We start from the raw sequence: 19,916 nt of genomic DNA, 5'->3' as shown, positions 1-19,916 counted from the left end.
TCTTAATCCAATAAAGGTTTGTAAGGAGGAACTTTAATTCTAGAGGCAATTAATTTAACGAGATATCAATATCATTAATCAGCGCTAATTCAGAAAAGAATTAGCCTAAATGTGATGTAATTATATAAAATGTGTGTGTGTGTGTTTGTGTGTATGGTTATGATGTATATAGTATGATATAATTGGTGTGCAGCCCTGTGTTTTACACATCAATTGTAGTGTTGGCAAAATAGAAAACAGAATTTACAGTGGAGTGGAGGGCTCCTGTAACTTACTAAGAGCAATTAACTTACTAGGAGCGATGGTAACATCACCTAATCCACAGAAGGTGTGTGCATTGGAAGCCCAAAAAAGGCAGTGTTGCCACACTACATTATTTTTACATGGGTATTCAGTTTAGATGCATGTGTGAAAACATAAGTTTAGTCCATCAAGGCCTTTTGGCTAGGCAGTTCTTGAATATTCCTATTATCTTATGCCGATACTTTTTGAAAGCTGTAAAGGATTCCGATTTAGCTACAGAACTCCAAGATTCTTGATGTGAGCCATAATATTTAAATAAAATGACAAGTAATTTGTGTTGGAATTACATTGAAGATCCTTCAGGAGTCACTATTCACTAGACGCACTACAGAAATATAGTGTTAGATGAAAATAAAGTGAGACTGTCTGGTGCGGTGATAGTTTTTAATCAAAATAAATTTATTTGTTATAGATATGAACAATAAGTTGTGCTATTTATTGGAAGAACTGAAGAGAACACAGGCAAATTGTCCATTCCTTCCGCAATCCCAAAACATTTTTACATCATGCAGTGCCCTCATGCCTACAATATGCACTCACATCTGGCCAATTTGAGATTTAACCAAATGACTTGTCCTACAGGAAGAAAATAGTAGTGATATGGGTAGACCAGTTAAACTCTAGATAGAAAAACTTACAGCAGGTGTTGCAAGCTGGCAGCACTATCCACTACTTCTCTTTGGGACATCGACTACTTGTAATCTAAAAAGAATTCTTGGGCACTCGGTTTCAATTATAAAGATTTGTTAAGTCAAGTCTAGCTAATTTTTAGTTGTACAGCTCTTTGTACTGAATTTGGGCTCCAAGATTCTGCCCTGTGATGGACATCCCTTTCAGGATTTGTTTTTGCTTTGTGGTTGTTAAAGTTCACATACCTTCCTGCAAACCTGTACACAAGAAAGAAGGCTAAAAAACGAAAGGTTGAAAATAAAATAAATTGTTTAAACATAAGTACACATTCTACTGTTAAACAGAATTCAGTTTTTAGATCATTCAACATTTAAACAAATACAAAACATTAAATTATTTTTAAGTTGACATATCATCCAACACTTCTGATTTCAGATGTTGATATTGAGAAATCCTTTTTGTTTATCTGACTACCTGTACACGTGATCTTTCCTGGATAGACATTCTTGCCTCTAATTGCTAATCAATAACTATTCCTGAAATCTTCATTGTGGTTGGTAATGTTTGTCTCAGATTCTGTGAGTGATATGTTTCTATTGGTATAATATTAAATTATTTATAGTTAACTATTGAATTTATTATTGAAAAGTGAAAGAAATCGGTAAAGAATTTGTTGATAGATAGATAGATAGATAGATAGATAGATAGATAGATAGATAGATAGATAGATAGATAGATATGAAAGGCAATACAGATAGATAGATAGATAGATAGATAGATAGATAGATAGATAGATAAACATTAATTATTTTATTTTCAACAAATAAGAAGAATAAAAACTAATAAAATCTTGTTGGTAATTATAGAACTATTGCCTGTCTGAAACATAGTATATTTTGCAATATGTTAAGTTACATTTTGCACTACTCATTAAACTTAGGATTTTTTTGTTTCATTTACTTTCTTGATTATTGTCTGCATTCAGTAAAGTTAATTTGACATCTGTGTTCTGTTATAAACTGCCTGTACTTTTCCTTTTAACTGATTCCACCTCTTATCAGAACTCTTTTTGACATTTAAAATGAAAACTTAAACTCTGTGAATCACAGTGGCCTGTATGCCAAGAAGGACACTGATAAGGGCCATTGGTGGAGTAAGACTTTGTGGACAGTTAGCAAATGAAATGTGAGCTTTGTGTTATTTATTTTTTTCCCTCTGGTGGGTGGGGTTTCTATCACAGGAGTGTTAATGAGGGTTGTTAATTCCATGACAGCACTTTCATGCTCCTGTTGTGTTTAATCAGAACACCCCCTATTGACACAAGTGTAAAGTTTTACAGCTTACTATTTTTGTGTCTTAAATGCAAAATCTCCTATCACCTGTCCATTTATTCAGGAAGCACTCAAAGTAAAGTACTGAATAATGGATGATGAGTTTAATGATTGGTCAGGGAGGGCAGAGAAAAGGAGTAAAAGCCTGGGTCTCTCTGGTTGTGACTTAACTCTGCTGAGTTTTTGTTTTGATGCACTGCAAATCAAGATGTTGTTTTTGTGCCCCTCACTTCATTTGCCCTTGTTCTGTTTTTATATTTTAAATATCAAATGCTGCTTACACTAGTGATTACTGCTTCATGAAATGGTGAAGTCTTAAAATTAAATTTAGACATAAAGCTCAGAAATACAGAGTCTGTTTTATGCTAATACTGTGTTTGTGTCTAGTTCTTTTGTTGATTTCTTATATCATTGTTTTCCTACTTAAATATACTAAGGCACACATAAAAAGTATATACTATGTGTTTTTGTTGTAAAATAAAGGTACAATTAAATGGATCAAAGGTGCAAGCTGTGGGTATGTTTGTGAGTTTATGTAATTTGTCCTGCAGTATGGTGGCTCTTCATGTAGGGAAGTCTCCAATCCTGTGCCTGATGCTGCTGTGACAGGCTGCAACTCTGTAATGGAGTACTCAGAGAAAGTCCCCAAGAAAGTGCAGAGAGAATAAGCAAACTCATATAGACAGCAGTGTGTATGGTGTTTGACTTCAGAATTCTGGATTCTTCAGGTTGTAGTGCTAACCACGGCACCATAACATCAGTTCAATATATTTTTAAATACAAACGCAGAGTACTTGCATGTATCCATAAATGTAACACAGCAACAGAAAATTTTAAAAAAGAAAAGCAGTGTTCTCATACATAAGTGTGCATATGTATTTAAACATACATAACACAGGGATGTCAGAAGTTTGACAAAAGAGAGACTAATTCTTGAAGATCATTTGGTTAGCCAATAGCTACCCTGTTCCAATATCTCATTCACTTAATTTCTAAGCATCAGAAGAATACATTCAGAGAGAATTTAGTACATAAAATGTTGACATAGGGCGGCATGGTGGCGCAGTGGGTAGCGCTGCTGCCTTTCAGTTAGGAGACCCGGGTTCGCTTCCCTGCGTGGAGTTTTCATGTTCTCCCTGTGTCTGCGTGGGTTTCCTCTGGGTACTCCGGTTTCCTCCCACAGTCCAAAGACATGCAGGTTAGGTGCATTGGCGATATTAACTTGTCCCTAGTGTGTGCTTGGTGTGTGTGTGTGTGCGTGCCTTGCAGTGGGCTGGCACCCTGCCCAGGGTTTGTTTCCTGCCCTGTGCCCTGTGTTGGCTGGGATTGGCTCCAGCAGACCCCCATGAACCCGTAGTTAGGATATAGCAGGTTGGATAATGGATGGATGGATGGATGTTGACATATAAGGGGAAATCAAGATAGCTGAATATATGGCCAATTGGCATTGAAGGAAAAGAAAAGAAAAGACAGTTATAGGAATTTAGGAGAAAATCAACATCTGGAATGTCGCTGATTGTTTAGAATAGGCAAAGTCAAAGGCTGTCTGACTGAAAAATGCCTGCCCTCCCTCTCCTGGCTCTTGTGGTACAACACATGCTGTTGTTAAACACGGTGGTATAATCTTAATTATTATCTTAACTGTTATTATTGGGTCATGCTTTCTTGTTCCATTAACAGTGTCCTTGTGGCAGCGCTTTGAATTTACTGTACACTAGAGGCAGAACACTTTGAACAGCCAGCAAATAAAGCATTGCAGTTGTCAGTTCGGCTAACAAATCTGTGAACTGACTTCTGTAGTGGCTTAGTAAGAAACCACTTTAATTTTCAATTAATTTTAGTTGAAGAAAATTCTTACATAATGTAAACATAAACACTGGTGTTTGGTGTGTATTTAAGGAAGAAGCCAACTGATAAATAGTAAGGCATTGGTTTCTCCAACTACAGATTCTGATGTCCTTATCCTCTTATACAGTTGTGCATCTGCGCCTTCCCTATCTTTTTCTATTGTAAGAAGTAAGGAGAGAGACCATCAGTGTTTTGGGGCACCCTCAGGCAAACCCTGTATAATTGAATACATTAATTCAAAAAGAAATGTGTGAAAATACACAAGCTAGTCTTTTTAGATGTGAGCTCTTATCGAGACTGTCCAGAATGGTGGGTTTTATGGTAATATGGCAGCCGTGGAAGGAGGAGGCAGGTCCAGGAGGACAGACATCACAAGTGACGTTGGTGGAAGAGAGCTGTCAATCTTTCGGTCTCCAGGGGAGGAAAAGAAAGAATGTTATCGCATAGCCATCTTCTGGATTGGTGGAGAATTATCATCACCTGAGTCCTTAAACTGTTTCCCATGCTCACGCCTGTGACAGTGTCCTGGTTAGTTCCAGTTTGCCATCTTCTTTCAAGACAGTAATAGACACCTTAGTGTGAAATATTCAGTTTCTTGGCATTCTGTCACATTGAATAACCTTCATTGTGTAAGAAAAAAACAGAGTGGTATGTTTCTTGAGAAAGCTATTTAATTTTGGCCATTTTTGAACCCAGAACGGAACCTAACGAATGCCAGTACCTTGCAACCCAAGTGAACAGAATTACAAGTTTCAGTGGTGCTAATGCAATTACAAAGGTTTCTCCAATAACCAATTAACTTGTAAACATGACTAATAAAGGATAAGTTAAGGGAGTTGTCTTTTAGAAGGAAATGGCTCATGAAGATGGGGCTTTGTACTCATGTGAATAATAGAAAATCAGTCATTTCAATCATTAATAGCAATTAGCAACACTAGTAATGTCTTGGCTGTATTTTAAATCAGTTTAATTGTATCTTGATAACAAAAATGTTTCAATATATATAAAAAACCATGAAAGTCTCTGGGTGTGTCCGAACTTTTGACTGGTCGTGTACACACATATATATATTGCACAGGATGTCTCAATATAGAGAACAGAAAAACACAGATCTGTAATTAATACTGAGTGATCTTTCTAGCAAGTAAAATTCCTTTTGAAAGTTCAAATTAGGCAAAAACCTAAAAATATAACCAAGCAATGTATGAAACAGAAAAAAGGCAGAAATAAATACCTGTAAGTTCAAAAAGATGCTAGAAGTGTTGTTTAGCTCATCCCTTAATCTAAATATTTTACTTCCAAGAAAGAAAATAAACAAAAGTTGCCAGAAATGTATTTCCATGTTCTTGTAAAGATCTGACTAATGAACTCCTGTTACCACCTATTGTTAAAAAATGGGCATTCATGGCAGCAAGTGTCAGCTCACATGCATATGTGTGTGATTGCAGTGCTTATGGTATAGTAACACGCTGTCACCGATACCCTTTAAATCATCAACATACCATGCTACAAGTACCAGAACTCAAACATAAGGAAAAAAAAATATTACAAGAAACAAGTGTTAAAAAATAAATGATAATAGCACATAAACATATTTAAGTGCTCCCAGACCCTTACAGAGGAATGATATGATACTATTGTCATACTTCTATCCTAATTGAAAATGGTTTAAAGCATTTTTACTAAAACTGAAAGAGCAGTGTTCCGACAGTATCCTATGTATTAAAATGTGTGTTAAAAGCTAATATAAAATTGATTAATACCTTCCCTTAACATTGCTGTTTGTTCATCAGAACTTACATGTCTGTCTGCAAATTTGAGAAAGAAAGAAATTGAATAAATTAATGATACTGCTGAAGGAGAACTTTACAGAGAGTAACCTTTTTTTAAACAGCAGAGTCAATGAACCATTTATAAAAGCTAGCTGACAAAACTTTTAATTGAAAGTGAATGAATGTGACCTCAACCTGCTAAACTTTAACACTGAAAACATGTCTGTGTATGATTCTAGGCTGATGTGACACTGTTTATGATGTTTGTTTTCATGTATTCCGTTTATTGATGTAGCTTTGCTTTGTGGACTTTGCTTTTTAAACAAAGTACGGTGACATATGTCAGGTTCTCTGATTATTTTAGGCTGGTGTGTTGTGAATATGTTTGAATGTAAAGTCAGAGAAAATTATGTCCTTATACTTACTCTTGCTTAAAGTAGAGCATTGAATTTGAGTCCATTGAGTCCATTATATAGCATTCCATTCCTTAGACCATATGTCCCTTGTTGACAAGAGGAACAACATTATGACCAGGCATTGCACCCATGCAAAAATAATATCACCCAGCCCCATCAACCATTGTTTTCAGGATTACACACATTGCTTCTGGGTTAGGCTGTAACTCTCCATGATTCTTCTCTTAATGAAAGCAACAAAATTAATGGCTATTTTATATTCAGTTTCATATAAAGTAGGTTTCAGATATTAGTCATTGAAGAAGCAATAGAAATATATTATTTTTGCATCAGCATCATAAATTAAGGATGGAAATTTAATTTGTAAACAACAGGTAGCGCAATAAAGTATTATCATGTTTAGTAAGAACATTGATGTTTATACTTTGTTGAAATTGCATCATTGTACTATAGCGCACACAAGGACTTTGTTTTTAAAGCTGGAAACCCCTCCTGTCCTGCCCACCTATTCAAATAGTGACCCTTGCAGTTAGTACTGTGGTAGACATTTTAATCAATGTATAAGTCTGCGGTAAAACTTCAAACCAGATGTGTAAACATGGACTCTGATTTGCTGATAAAATTCAAGTTATTAAAATACTTATGCACTACTGTTGAATCATTGAGTGTTTTTTTTTTCTTTTGGGGAGCTGATATTGTGAACTAAACCACTGGTGCAACAACATACTAAGTTGTACTTGTAAAAAAAGAGTCTACAGTATTTTTATGTTTTGGAGAAAAGTAAAGGCAAAATGTGTGAAAATCTAAAGAGAGGATCTAATAAAGAAGACTGAAATGTGTTTCAGAATGCATATTAAAAGACAGAGATACATTGCATTACATTGTGTTTTGTAACATAGTGAAATCATTTTAAAGTATAATTATATGATGACACTTATCAAGAAAATTAGTGTGATGTTATGTTGAAACTTTATCCATCCATCCATCCATTTTCCAACCCACCGAATCCGAACACAGGGTCACGGGGGTCTGCTGGAGCCAATCCCAGCCAACACAGGGCACAAGGCAGGAACCAATCCCGGGCAGGGTGCCAACCCACTGCAGGACACACACAAACACACCCACACACCAAGCACACACTAGGGCCAATTTAGAATCGCCAATCCACCTAACCAGCATGTCTTTGGACTGTGGGAGGAAACTCAGAGTGCCGGGAGGAAACCCACTATTGAAACTTTATTAGTATCCTAAGTGAAATAAAAGAGAAAAACAAATGACAAATTGTTGAAGTTTAGTCTGAAAACCCTTACTATTAGATCATCTTAATCTGTGGAGAAATCCTTCTTCTCTGCCCTGTAGTCTTATAAATCAGCCCACTTTTCCTGAGCTTTTGAGGATGGCAAACCAGAGTGGAAGTAGACAGAGATGGGGTTACTGTGCTTTTTCTGAGCTGTGATTATCCTGGCTAAAGATGAAAACTAAGACAGGTAAGTCATTGTGTCCCTCTGTGCACAGAGGTAGAGCCTGTCCTAAAAGGAATAGGCAGTGGCTAAAATATTTTAACAGATTTGAAGAAGGATCAACATAAAGTAGTTTGGTTCAGGATTCAGCTTACAATGTGCACATTTCAAAGACTAGAACAAATTAACTTATGTTAGAGAAACAGCCCAGTTGACCCTGGGTTTTAAAACTTTTTAATCTGAGGAGTCAAATTAGAAAGTCGGTATTGGATGTGAAACCCAAGAAGAAGATTATTATCATAATGACTGTAGAGTCATAAAGAGATAAATGAACAATGACTAAATAATAAAAGAGTAAATGTTTTTGTTTCCTTTCAAGCAAGAATATTGTAAAAAGAAAAAAATGTGAAACAAATGTATTGTTAAAACAGTACTACATCTATCAGTTTTCCAAACCCACTTATCCTGTGCAGGGTCATGGGGCAGCTGGAGCCTGTCCCAGCAAGCATAAAGGCACAAGGGAGGAATACCCTCTGTACAGAGTACAGAGTGAACACATACACACACACACATGCTAAGGCCAATTTAGTATCATCGATCCAACTAACCTACATGTCTTTGAAATGGGGGAGGAAACTGTGGTACCCGAAGGAAATATGGGAAGAATGTTCACACCACCTGGATCTTGAACTAAAACAATGATTATCATTCAAAACAGCAACAGATTCTTGAGATACTGTATAAGGTTTAGTAAAGCTGAGGGATAGAAATTCATGGGGTGCAGTGCAAGTATATGAAGGTCTTTGAAAGGATAATATGAGAGGTTGCTTAAATTAGTAATGTAACTCATAGCACCAGCTAAGGAATGAAGTAGTTAAAAAATTAATTAGTAAATGAGTTTATTTAACTTGTGTTAACATTTTTTTTAAAAATAACGCTTTTGAAATGAGCTCCACCATTAATAGTATATTTTTCTAAAAGAGAGTGCAATTAACATAACCCAGTTTCCATTTAACAATTCAAAGAATTGAGAAAAAAAAGGTAATTTGTTTAAAAAAATTGCATGCACTATTTGTAATTTATACAATACAATGATAAGAAAAGTCATTGCTGAATAATTCGGCAAACAGTCCAGATTGAAATGTTTAACTTTACTGACTGACATCATGTGTCTACAGCTTATCTTAACCTTTTTGTAATTTCTGGTGTTCTTACAGTTCTCAGTAGTCTAACAAACGTGTCCTTCACACTACCAATTAATAGACATTTATCGAACTACATTAAAACACAACAATTAAAATGTGATGAGAATAATAATAATAATAGAAGGTATTCTTCCTTACTGAGACACGTTTAACATAATGAAAAATCTTCTTTGCACCTCATTTTCATATTTGGATTCAGGTATGCCATAACAGCAAACACACAATGAGGCACTGGTCGGTTGTTCATAGCCACTGGAACTGCAACTAGTGTACAGTCCGGCCATGGTACATTATATATATTCTCTTACCCTAAACACCAAGAAAATCGTCACATCCCTGTTTTCATTTCAACATTTGAATCTAGTGCCACGGTCCCTTCACATCACATGCTTTTCTGGGTCATTTCTTTCTTGCACCCTCCGTTTCTTACAGTATATGCGTCTTTGCTCTCAGTCTAATTTAATAGGTTGTGAGATGGGAGCAGCTTATTATATTTAAAAGCCACAAAAATGAAAGCTTTCCATGAAGTTTCAATGGCATTGTTTCACACACTTTCATAATTGATAGAATGCTAAGTAGCAGGTGGTGTATCATTTGACACAGAATTCACTCTTGGATGAACTCTGCAATTGTATTATTAAATAACATGGCGACTCATCACATACATGTCCACAACCCAATCTGGTTCACAACCCGTAGTTTAAGAAAAACTGCAGTAGACAGTCGTACTCTTTTTAATGGAAAGGGTGATTTTATTGGATGTTTATTGCAACAGGTTACCACTTTTATTATGTTGTACTGTTGTTAGTTTAAAATCATTCTTCACTATAAAGAACATCCAAGTACAGATAGAACTATAATAAATTTGTGCCACTGTTTCTGTTCTTCCTCTGGGACGTATAGCTTCACAAATAGAAAAAGGAGTGATTGAACTAGCTGAGCTAAGGGAACATTCATTTAGATGTAGAAACCACTGATTCTGTACTTCAGCGCAGAATTGGTGACACGTTCTCAAGCTTGACATTATCACAATATATTTCTGACGTGGTAAGAAAAGAATGCTAAATGTTAAAAATGAATAAAAAGACAGAAGCAAATAGAATAGAAATCATATTGGAAGAAACTAAAATGACTAAATGGGAATAACAGTACATGTGTTTAAGTTAGCTCTTACATAACGTCAAACTTAAAATGATACTTTCTGAAAAATGAATTTGCATGTTTTCAGGTCCATCAAATACATATTTTTACCCTTTTATTTAGGATAAACTTTTCCTTTTCTTGTTCAGTTCACCTAACCTCATCGTAGAATAAAGTACTTTTGTTTTTCTTGTTCAGTTCACCTAACCTCATCGTAGAAGTGTGACACAATAAGGAGATAAAGTCAAGCATTATTTTATTTTCTGCAACACCTTTTATCTGCTTATTTTATATCAGGGCTAGTGTAAGACGGTAGCTTCAGTTTTACACAATATTAACCTACAGTTTTCATAGTTTGCCAATACTAGCGTTATTAATTACTGTCATATTTCATGCAACCTACTCCCTTCTGTGGTTTGTGTGCTGCAGCCGCTCAAGTTCTCTTCAAGTCCTGTGTGAAAAGTGGACTTCTTCTGGGTAATCTGTTGTTATTAGCCACTCTGAGAGCCCTTACCTCTTAGTGACTGACCATGCCATTTGTGACCGAAGGTTGGCATAGAATTCTGGAGTGAAATTCACTTCAGCTTCTGTTTTTTTGAAACCAGGCATTCTAATAATAGATAGATAGATAGATAGATAGATAGATAGATAGATAGATAGATAGATAGATAGATAGATACTTTATTAATCCCAATGGGAAATTCACAATGTGTTTGATATACCTTTTGATCAATTGGGTGATAATCAAGAGTTCTGATGTGCCCATTTTCCAGCACTGAAGTATTTTTTTATTAATTTTCAGGTATGCTTCTGGGCGGCACGGTGGCGCAGTGGGTAGCGCTGCTGCCTCGCAGTTGGGAGATCTGGGGACCTGGGTTCGCTTCCCGGGTCCGCCCTGCATGGAGTTTGCATGTTCTCCCCGTGTCTGCGTGGGTTTCCTCCGGGTACTCTGGTTTCCTCCCACAGTCCAAAGATATGCAGGTTAGGTGGATTGGCGATTCTACATTGGCCCTAGTGTGTGCTTGGTGTGTGGGTGTGTTTGTGTGTGTCCTGCGGTGGGTTGGCACCCTGCCCAGGATTGGTTCCCTGCCTTGTGCCCTGTGTTGACTGGGATTGGCTCCAGCAGACCCCCGTGACCCTGTGTTCGGATTCAGCGGGTTGGAATATGGATGGATGGATGGATGGTATGCTTCTTAGTTTTCATACAGTATACTATAGGTTCTTTAGTAGGCAGATTAAATGTATCTAGATCTCTGTGGTTTCCTGACATTTTACAGATTTTGTGATCAACACAGTCAGGCATCAGCTATGATCTGTGACATGGATTTTGTTTCTTTCTGTTCCTTTCTCCATAATCTAGTCATTGTTAGTTAGTTTAATGCAGTTTTGCTCCTCTCCTCAGTTCAGCTTGGACATCTTTTATTTTCCATTTAGTTTGCTCATACTTATTCTTTCTGGCAGCATCTCTGACTACTAGGTAGTAGCTTCTTTGGTGTTGTCACGTTTTGCTTATTGGGATACAAAACTAAATCTCTTTATATTCACTCATCATAGATTTCATTTTTACAGTTTGTAGTTAATGCATGTTTCTAGGTCAATTCTCTGTTGCTCCTTTTCTTCTCTTGATGTGTTATAGCTCACCTTTTTGTTTGTTTTTACTATTTCCTTGTGTTTGTAAAATATAGTTAATACTTCATTTTATTCCAATCATGTCTGTGCTTGTTCAGTTACCCATGAATTACTATATAAAAAGACCAGAGCAATACACAAAGCAGTAAAATGTAGTAATACATAACAGTTAGTATACTCTTTAACACACGTTTGAAGCAGCGGGTATTATAAGACATTGAATTAAATTTTCAAATTGTAGTCAGCTGTGATGCAGAAAAGGATTCAGATACTTAAGTTTTGAAATAGACACAAGGGAGTTTGTCACAGGGATGGGTGTCACAGAGACGTTCCACATACTGCAAGGCAGGAATGAGAGTGTGCAGTGCAGGATCTTGCAATGTGAGTTGACTGGCAGTTTTTTAGTAAACACAGTTGCTTGTAAAGTGTCATTTACATGTTTTTTTGGAAAACATCTTTTTTTACCATTAGGATTGTGAACCAACCACATTTTTACGATTTTCTATACCATTTTCAAGAATTACTGGAAATCACTGTGCATGTGTGTGTTTGTACATTTGGACTTTGCACATTTGTCTTGCCAGATATTAACAACAGACTTACTTACACATAAGCACTGTTTTGTAGATTAGCCCTCTGTCCATTCATCCACCCATATTGTGAATGTATTTTTCCTAGTCATAGCTCCTGTTGTGACAGGGTGGGTGCCATTTTATCACCTATACCCCCTCATTCACACCCATGGTCACTTACCAGAGTAACATTTACCAGTTTATCTTGTGGAAGGAAAGAGAGATCACAGAAGGAGACTCAAGTGAGGAATATGCAAACTGCACAAAGATAGCACCTCAGCTGTGAAGTGATCGCAGTGCAAGAGCTACCTACAGAACCTTCCTTATCTAACTGTTGAATATCTTAAGTGTTTAAGAATAATTATAACCATTGAAGTAATTGTTTCTTTACTCTTTTCTGAGTTAGTTCCTTCTTTAACTACTAATACAAATATTTTGCTCCTTTTTTTATCTATCCTTATCATTATGAGCCTAAACAGTTTTTACTGCTGGTTGAAGGTCATCTCAAGCACTTTATTAGCTTTTTTGTGTACCCTGTGGCAGGTAAAATGTCCCCCTGACATTTTTATCACATCAAGAATAATGTCAAGAACACAGGATAGATCAAAATTAACTAATTTATTAATGCTTAAACACATAAGAATGTTGCATTTAGGATGAATCCACAGTAACAAAGGTAGCACTGGCGTCCCTCTGAGTGGTTTGTCACAAGTTTGTGTATAATAAATGGGATGGCCTTCCCACTTGCCTGAGTATCACAGACTCATTCTCTCCTTTACAATTCTCTCCCTGTCACTGTCTCTCTCTTTTAACTTCGTTTCTCTTCCTTTCTCCTGGCTTCAGTCCTGACTCTTGACTCAGTTAAATCTGTGATCAGAGGAGGCATTAAACACCATCCTGAAGTTACTTTTGGCCAAGCCCCAGAATCACTTCTGAAGTTGGGGACAGCAGGGACACAGGTTAGAGCTGCCTTTATCAGGGCCGAGTGTTCTTGCACCCCCTTCAGTCTGTATAGACCTTGCATAGATTTTGTAGATCAATTTTTCAGTGCACTAAGGGCATAAGTAAATATTAAATAAAGTTGGTGGTATATTTTTAATTTACTTAAACACATAACTTATAAGTGATAAGATATCACAGTGTATACTTACTTTTACTCCAGCCCACAAATACAAGCATCATTTTAGAACTATGGAATTTGTGCACACTATAAGAGTAAATAAGGAGAAATGTGCCACTCACTATATATTTATGTATGTTTAGGAAAATGGTAAATGTGTGTTAACATTTAAAATAAGAAGTATAGTCATGTACTTACTTACAGTGAATTTTACTTTATTTACTGAGTTTAAAAAAATTACCTTATAGAAAATCCATATGTTGCTTTTTAGTGGGGCTGAATGATTTGTGCAGATAGCATGTATGTCAAATATTTTGCTGAGATTCAAAAATTTACAGTAACTTTAAAATACATAAATCATAAGTAAACTGAAATATTTCTTACTTTAGCTGAAGTATGATATTTGGGAATACAGTATTTGTCAGACCTTTTATGGCAAAAATTATAAAGCCAAATCATTTAATTGTTTTGTGGTTTTAATGCCTTACAGAGACGGTAAAAGAACACATTTTATCTAAAGTGTCTTCATGTGTGTAGTTAGTTTGTTGAAGTGTTTGAACATGGCTAAAACAGCCGATCATTTATTCATATGATGACCAGTTGATCATTTTTACATATAGTATAAATTTAGCAATACGCTTTAGCACATGTCTCAAGACATTATTTTAACTATGTTTATCTACCTATTATATGGTGCTTGCCTAATAATCAACATACTTGGATTTACTTCATCTTCTCAAAATTTGTTGTAAATACAGAAAGGTGTATGGCATAAAACATTTTATGAATTAAGAAATGTGAAATTGATTATGGCTTATGAAGGTCAGTGCTGGGGCCAATATAATATAACATTCTCAAACATTATTTAATTAAATTCAGGGCTATGGGGAGAAGGAACTGCATTAAATACAGTAACTGGCCCTGGATAAGACACCAGTCTCTGTCAGGGTCAACCCATCCATACAGGGTCAGTTAGGCCTTGTTTGGGAATGTAGGAGGAAAACAACACAGACTGAAGGAGAACATGCCCACTCAACAGATAAAACCTTACTTGTTCAACTAACACCATCCCCATAGCCAGGAAAGCACAGCAGTGTCTACACTTTCATTGGAGGCTGAAGAAGACAAGCCTACCTACCCCCATTCTCACCACATTATACAGAGACACCACTGAGAGCATTCTGATCAGCTGCATTACTGTCTGGTTTGGAAACTGCAGTGCCTCTGACCATAAGGTCCTACAATGGATAGTGCACACAGCAGAAAAGATCATTCCTACCTCTCTGACCTCCATTAGAAACATCATTATAAAGTCTTACATCCACAAAGTCTATGGCATTGTGAAGATCCGCCTCCACTCCTCCAACAGTCAGTCTGTCCCACTTCCATCTGGCAGAAGGTACTATAACATCCAAACCAGTTCTGCCAGGTTCTGCAACAGCTTCTATCACTCAGCTGTCTGCATTCTGAATTCTGTGCTGCACCCCCTGCTCTTAGATGTTCTCCTAGTAGCTTGTTTATATACAGCACATTTGTTATACTTGTTATTACTGTTGTTATTTATTATTTGATGTTATTATTCATTTATTTATTACTATCTACTTCAAATTGTTAAAAGTTGTTACTGTTTATAGTATAGTTTTTTTTTTACCTGTCTTGCACTTGCCCTGTATTTATGTGCATGTTGTAGCGTGGTTCTGGGGAGTGTTATATGGTGCCACTGCATGCTGCAATACAGTTTATGGATGGTAATAAAAATAAAGCCACTTGACTTGACTTGATTTGACTTGATCAGGTGCAGGATTTTCAAGCCAGGACTCTTGGCCAGTGTAGCAGCAGTGCTATCCATAATGCTAAAATGCTGGCTTGGGCTGCTTCTCATTTTAATGTATATAAATTATTTGGATAAAAATGTAACTAGCAAGTTGGTCAAGTTTAAAGGTGATACTAAATGACATACTGTTGACTTATAAATGCACAGAAATTACAAAATTTTCAATAGAATTTACAGTTGTAAGGTTTCATAAATAACCTGTAATATGACATCTCAAGTTAGAAAGTAAGCATTAGTAGTAAGGCCTGTGGATACTAATGGACTTGTCACCTTTCTCGAGCAGATATGTTAAGATTTTGGATTATGTATATATACACTACTCAAAAAAATTATGGGAACACTTAAATCACATATCAGATCTCTATGAATAAAATATTCAAGTGGGAAATCTTTACTAGTAATAATGTGTAATGTGCTAATAACAAAATGAAGTAACTATGGTCAATGGAAACCAAAATCATCAATCCATTGAGGGCTGGATTCAGCATCACACTGAAAATCAAAGTCAAAAACTGAACTCACAGGCTGATCCATTTTGCGTGAATTTCATCGTGGCTACTCATAATATTACCCAGTAGTGTGTATGGTTCCCACATGCCTGTATGCACTCGACAGTCTGTGGCACTACTTGGCGACATTGGATGCACCGATACATAACGTGCCAGAGGTTCTCAATTAGATTCAGGTCTGGGGAACATGCGGGCCAGTCAATGGCATCAATGCCTTTGTTAACCAGGAACTACCTATACACTCTGGTCACATGAGACTGGGCATTGTCCTGCACCAGGAGGAACACAGGACCCCCTGCACCAGTGAATGCTCTGACAGTGACTCTGCAGATTTCATCCAGGTACCTAAGAACAGTTAGGATACGCCTCACCAGACCATCACTGTTGCACCTCCAAACCACTCACTCTGAATGATGTTGCAGGCTGCATAACATTCACCACATCATCTCCAGACTCTTTGATGTCTGTCACATGTGCTCATTGTGAACCTGCATTCATCTGTGAAGAGAGTGGGGTGCCAATGACAGAACTGGCAATTGTGGTATTCTCTGGTGAATGCCAATCGAGCTGGATTGGTCTTGGACTTGAGCAGAGGTCCCACTACATGATGTGGGGCTCTCATAGGATCCTCATGGACAGTTTGGTCAGAGACATGCACACCAGTAGCCAGCTGGAGGTCATTTTGTAGGGCTCTGGCAGTGCTTCTACTGTTCTCCTCGCACAAAGCAGCAGATACTGCTCCTGCTGTTGGGCTGGTGCCCTTCTAGGGCCCTGCCCAGGTCACCTCGTGTAATGGCCTGTCTCCTGATATCTCTTTCATGCTCTTGAGACTGCTTGGAGATATAACAAACCTTCTTGTGACGGCATGTATGGATGTGCCATCCTGTAGGAGCTGAACTACCTGTGCAACCTGAATCAGCTGTGGGTACTGCCTCATGCTGTCATTAGTGACAAGGACATTAGCAAAATGCAAAACTAGAGAAGAATCAGGCAGGAAGGATAAGGAGAGAGCAAGTGTCTGTGACTATCACCTGCAAAACCATTTCCTTTTTTGGGGGTAGTCTTGCTGTTGCCTCTCCAGTACATCTGTTGTCACCTTGATTTGCACCAAAGCAAGAGAAGTTCACAGTCACTTATGCTTCCTAACTGGAAAGATTGATATCCCTGTAGCTTCAGTGACTTAGTGTTAAACTGTGATGATTTAAGTGTTCCCTTAATTTTTTGAGCAGCTTATGAAGTCATAAAATTAAGTTATACCTATTATAGATAGGAATGTAAAAACAAGCACATTTGAAAGGAAATATCAATAGTGTTTATGTATGCTACTAAATGCCCAAAGCACCTTAACGCATGAAGATGATGAAAAAAAAATGAATCTGAAGAAATGGTTAAGTGGATTCCCGTCCAGGGTTGGTTCACACCTTGTATCTCTCCTAAGCGGGCACCTGTTTCCCTGTAACCCTGACCTCTGGAAGTATGTTAGAAAATGGATAGATGGAAGTACTACTTTTTATGACTGCTTGGCCTCTGAAGTATCACTGCTTTTGTTTAGTTAAAAATATAGTGTCTTGATTTTATTTAGGGTGATTTTTTTAATACAACACCCATCATTACTATATTCACTTTTAAAATTGAAGGCACAAGATGTCTGAATTAAGGACTAATGAGAATAATTTATATATATTAGCAGCCGAAAGAAGAAGAATATATTTTCTTGCATATAGTTTTAATACCCCTCTTCTCTAGTCAGATCTACTTGGTAGCTGTTTCATATCCTGGCAGCTACAGGCACAAAACTCATAGCTTTGTGGATAAATGTTGTCTTTGAAGCCTCCCAGGATCACAAAGATAAAATGCAAATTCTGAGTAGAGGAAGCTGCCGACTGGATTTAAACCTGGATCCTAAGCCTGTTCTACTATGCTCCACTGATTATTATAAAATAATTATCAAAATATCCATCTACTCCTTGGTCATGCTTATTGAATTAAGGATCGAATCAAACTGAAGCCTACCCTAGCATCATTGTGCAGAAGACATAAACCAAAAGTTAAATGAGTGCCAGTCCATCACAGGGTTCACTCACTCAATTGTTCACACATTATTTCACTCACTCATGCACTCATTCGCTTGCTTGATCTCTCACTCACTCACTCACTCACTCACTCACTCACTCACTCACTCACTCACTCACTCACTCACTCACTCACTCACTCACTCACTCACTCACTCACTCACTCACTCACACTTATTCATAAGAAGCTAATATAGACCCACCTACTTTATATGTCTTTAAAATTTGACAGTACCGGAAAGTAAATCCACACTGGCATTGTGCACACTTTTCAAGAAACTATATACCAAGATAACTGTCTTTATTAATGATATCTTGATTATTTTATAGACAGCTTATTGGCCAGAATTAATAAGTGCTGTGAACATTATGATTAGGTATTCATTTCTGAAAATCTATAGGAAAGAAACCTGAATAGATTACAGTAGGAAAAGGATAATCTGGTTTCCTCCTTTGTTTATTCCTAGTTTATCTTAGATAATACATGATTCAGTGGCAAAAAAAGAATTAGAGAAACATTATTTTTACTAAATGCCCTCAGTTCCACTCAGGATCATTGAAAATACCTTGTCTTTATTTAAATAGTGTATAGGTAACTTTAAAGCTGTCTAACTGATATGTTTTTATTACTTCATTGTACAGATAATGGTGGAATAGTGGATAGAACTGCTCAACTACACCTACAAGGGTGTGTTTTTAAATACTATCCCATTCACTGACAATGTGGAGTTTTCATGCTTTTCCCATGTCTGCTTGGGTTTTCGCTAGGCTCTCCTTTTCACATCCTAAAAATGAATGTTGGCTTTACCAGTGATTCTACATGTACGTCATTGTCCTGGCCAAATGTATCAAAATCTGTCCTGAGTTGTTTTGTTTACCAGTTATCAATGGTAGAGGCTTTAGCACTTCACTACCCTGCATTAAGCCATGCATGTTCAAAACTGACATGCAGTTTTTCCTTGTGCTCTTAGAATGTTCAATGGAGCCCTGGTTGTGCTTACAATTTGCCTGAAACTTGTTTAGCTTATATTTATCCCATATATTATAGGTTACCATTTTTGATGTAACCTTTTAGATTTTAAATAATTAAGTGATACAGGGATTCATTTGGATGCTTTGCTCTCCCTATTTCCCTCCAGACAAGCTGGTTGGCTAGAATAGCACATGGATCTGTTTTGTCTTTCCTTTTCTCAAAACTGATACACTATAGAGATTTGGGTATTTCTGTCCTTTTCTTTAATTCTTATTGAACTATCACTCAGTCGGAGATGGAAACATATTTTTTGTATCATTTGAATCCTGAAACTGAGCTGTATTTATTAAGAAAAAGCAAACGAAAAAAAGTATTTTCCCTCGTTGTTTACAGCTGTATTTAGCTAAGCCTTCAACTTAGCCAGTGCACTGAAATATTCTTTGAATATAAAAGTAGAAATTTGTCGAAATTTAAAATGTGGTACCTTAATACTTGGTTCCCTGTAGGTAAAGTAAAACCGCAGTCGCAATTTCATCATACGTCAATTCAAACCTCCATGTCTGGAAACGGGTGCTTGTGGCAAAGATACAGATGTGAATGTTTTCCTGTTGCAGAAGTAATGCTGTTTTCCATAGCAGAAAATCCTCACTGGATCCTCCATGGATCTTTTCATGTAATGTAAAGTGGCCCTAAACATCCATTCTTTTAATTAGTATCATAACTTCAGATATAAACATCACACAATACCTTATGTCTTCTTGGTCTGGACAGTAGAAATTCCGAATTTATAAAGGTTCAGAAGTCCTGTGCCTACATTAAAGGAAGAACGGATTTACTATTTGTGCAAGGAATAATTGCAGGTAACAGAGGCAGATAAATAATAATGAGAATCAAAGAAGAAAATAAGAAACAGCAGAGCTTGTAATGTAGTGCCTTCGCTGCTCCTGTGCTAAAAAGTCCATTTCACATTTGCAAGCTGATCTTATGCACAGATGTTCTTTACAGATACCAGCCTACCAAAGACATTGTTTAGGGATGCTTGTGAGAGGCAGAAATTTGACAGGCTGGGGAGTGGCTTTTCTCTCTGTAACCACCACCCACT

The 19,916-nt window shown here is 36.9% G+C and overlaps 1 protein-coding gene and 1 long non-coding RNA gene across 3 annotated transcripts in view; one reads left to right on the top strand and one right to left on the bottom strand.

Moving 5' to 3' along the window:
- Positions 1-19,849, bottom strand: part of LOC114649245 (uncharacterized) — a 48,730-nt gene extending 28,881 nt beyond the window's left edge. The window contains exon 1 of one of the 2 annotated variants that reach the window (XR_003715805.2): positions 19,562-19,849. This is a non-coding gene — a long non-coding RNA (uncharacterized LOC114649245). The other variant, XR_003715807.2, reaches the window with a different exon arrangement.
- The window catches only part of tet3 (tet methylcytosine dioxygenase 3), a 141,107-nt gene that overhangs the window by 6,029 nt on the left and 115,162 nt on the right, over positions 1-19,916 (top strand). The gene's annotated exons all lie outside the window — the stretch shown is intronic.

This window comes from Erpetoichthys calabaricus, chromosome 1, assembly GCF_900747795.2.
Source record: "Erpetoichthys calabaricus chromosome 1, fErpCal1.3, whole genome shotgun sequence".
In the NCBI taxonomy this organism is placed as follows: Eukaryota; Metazoa; Chordata; class Cladistia; order Polypteriformes; family Polypteridae; genus Erpetoichthys; species Erpetoichthys calabaricus.
Note: the sequence above shows the minus strand (reverse complement) of the source record. Positions and strands in the feature narration are given on the sequence as shown.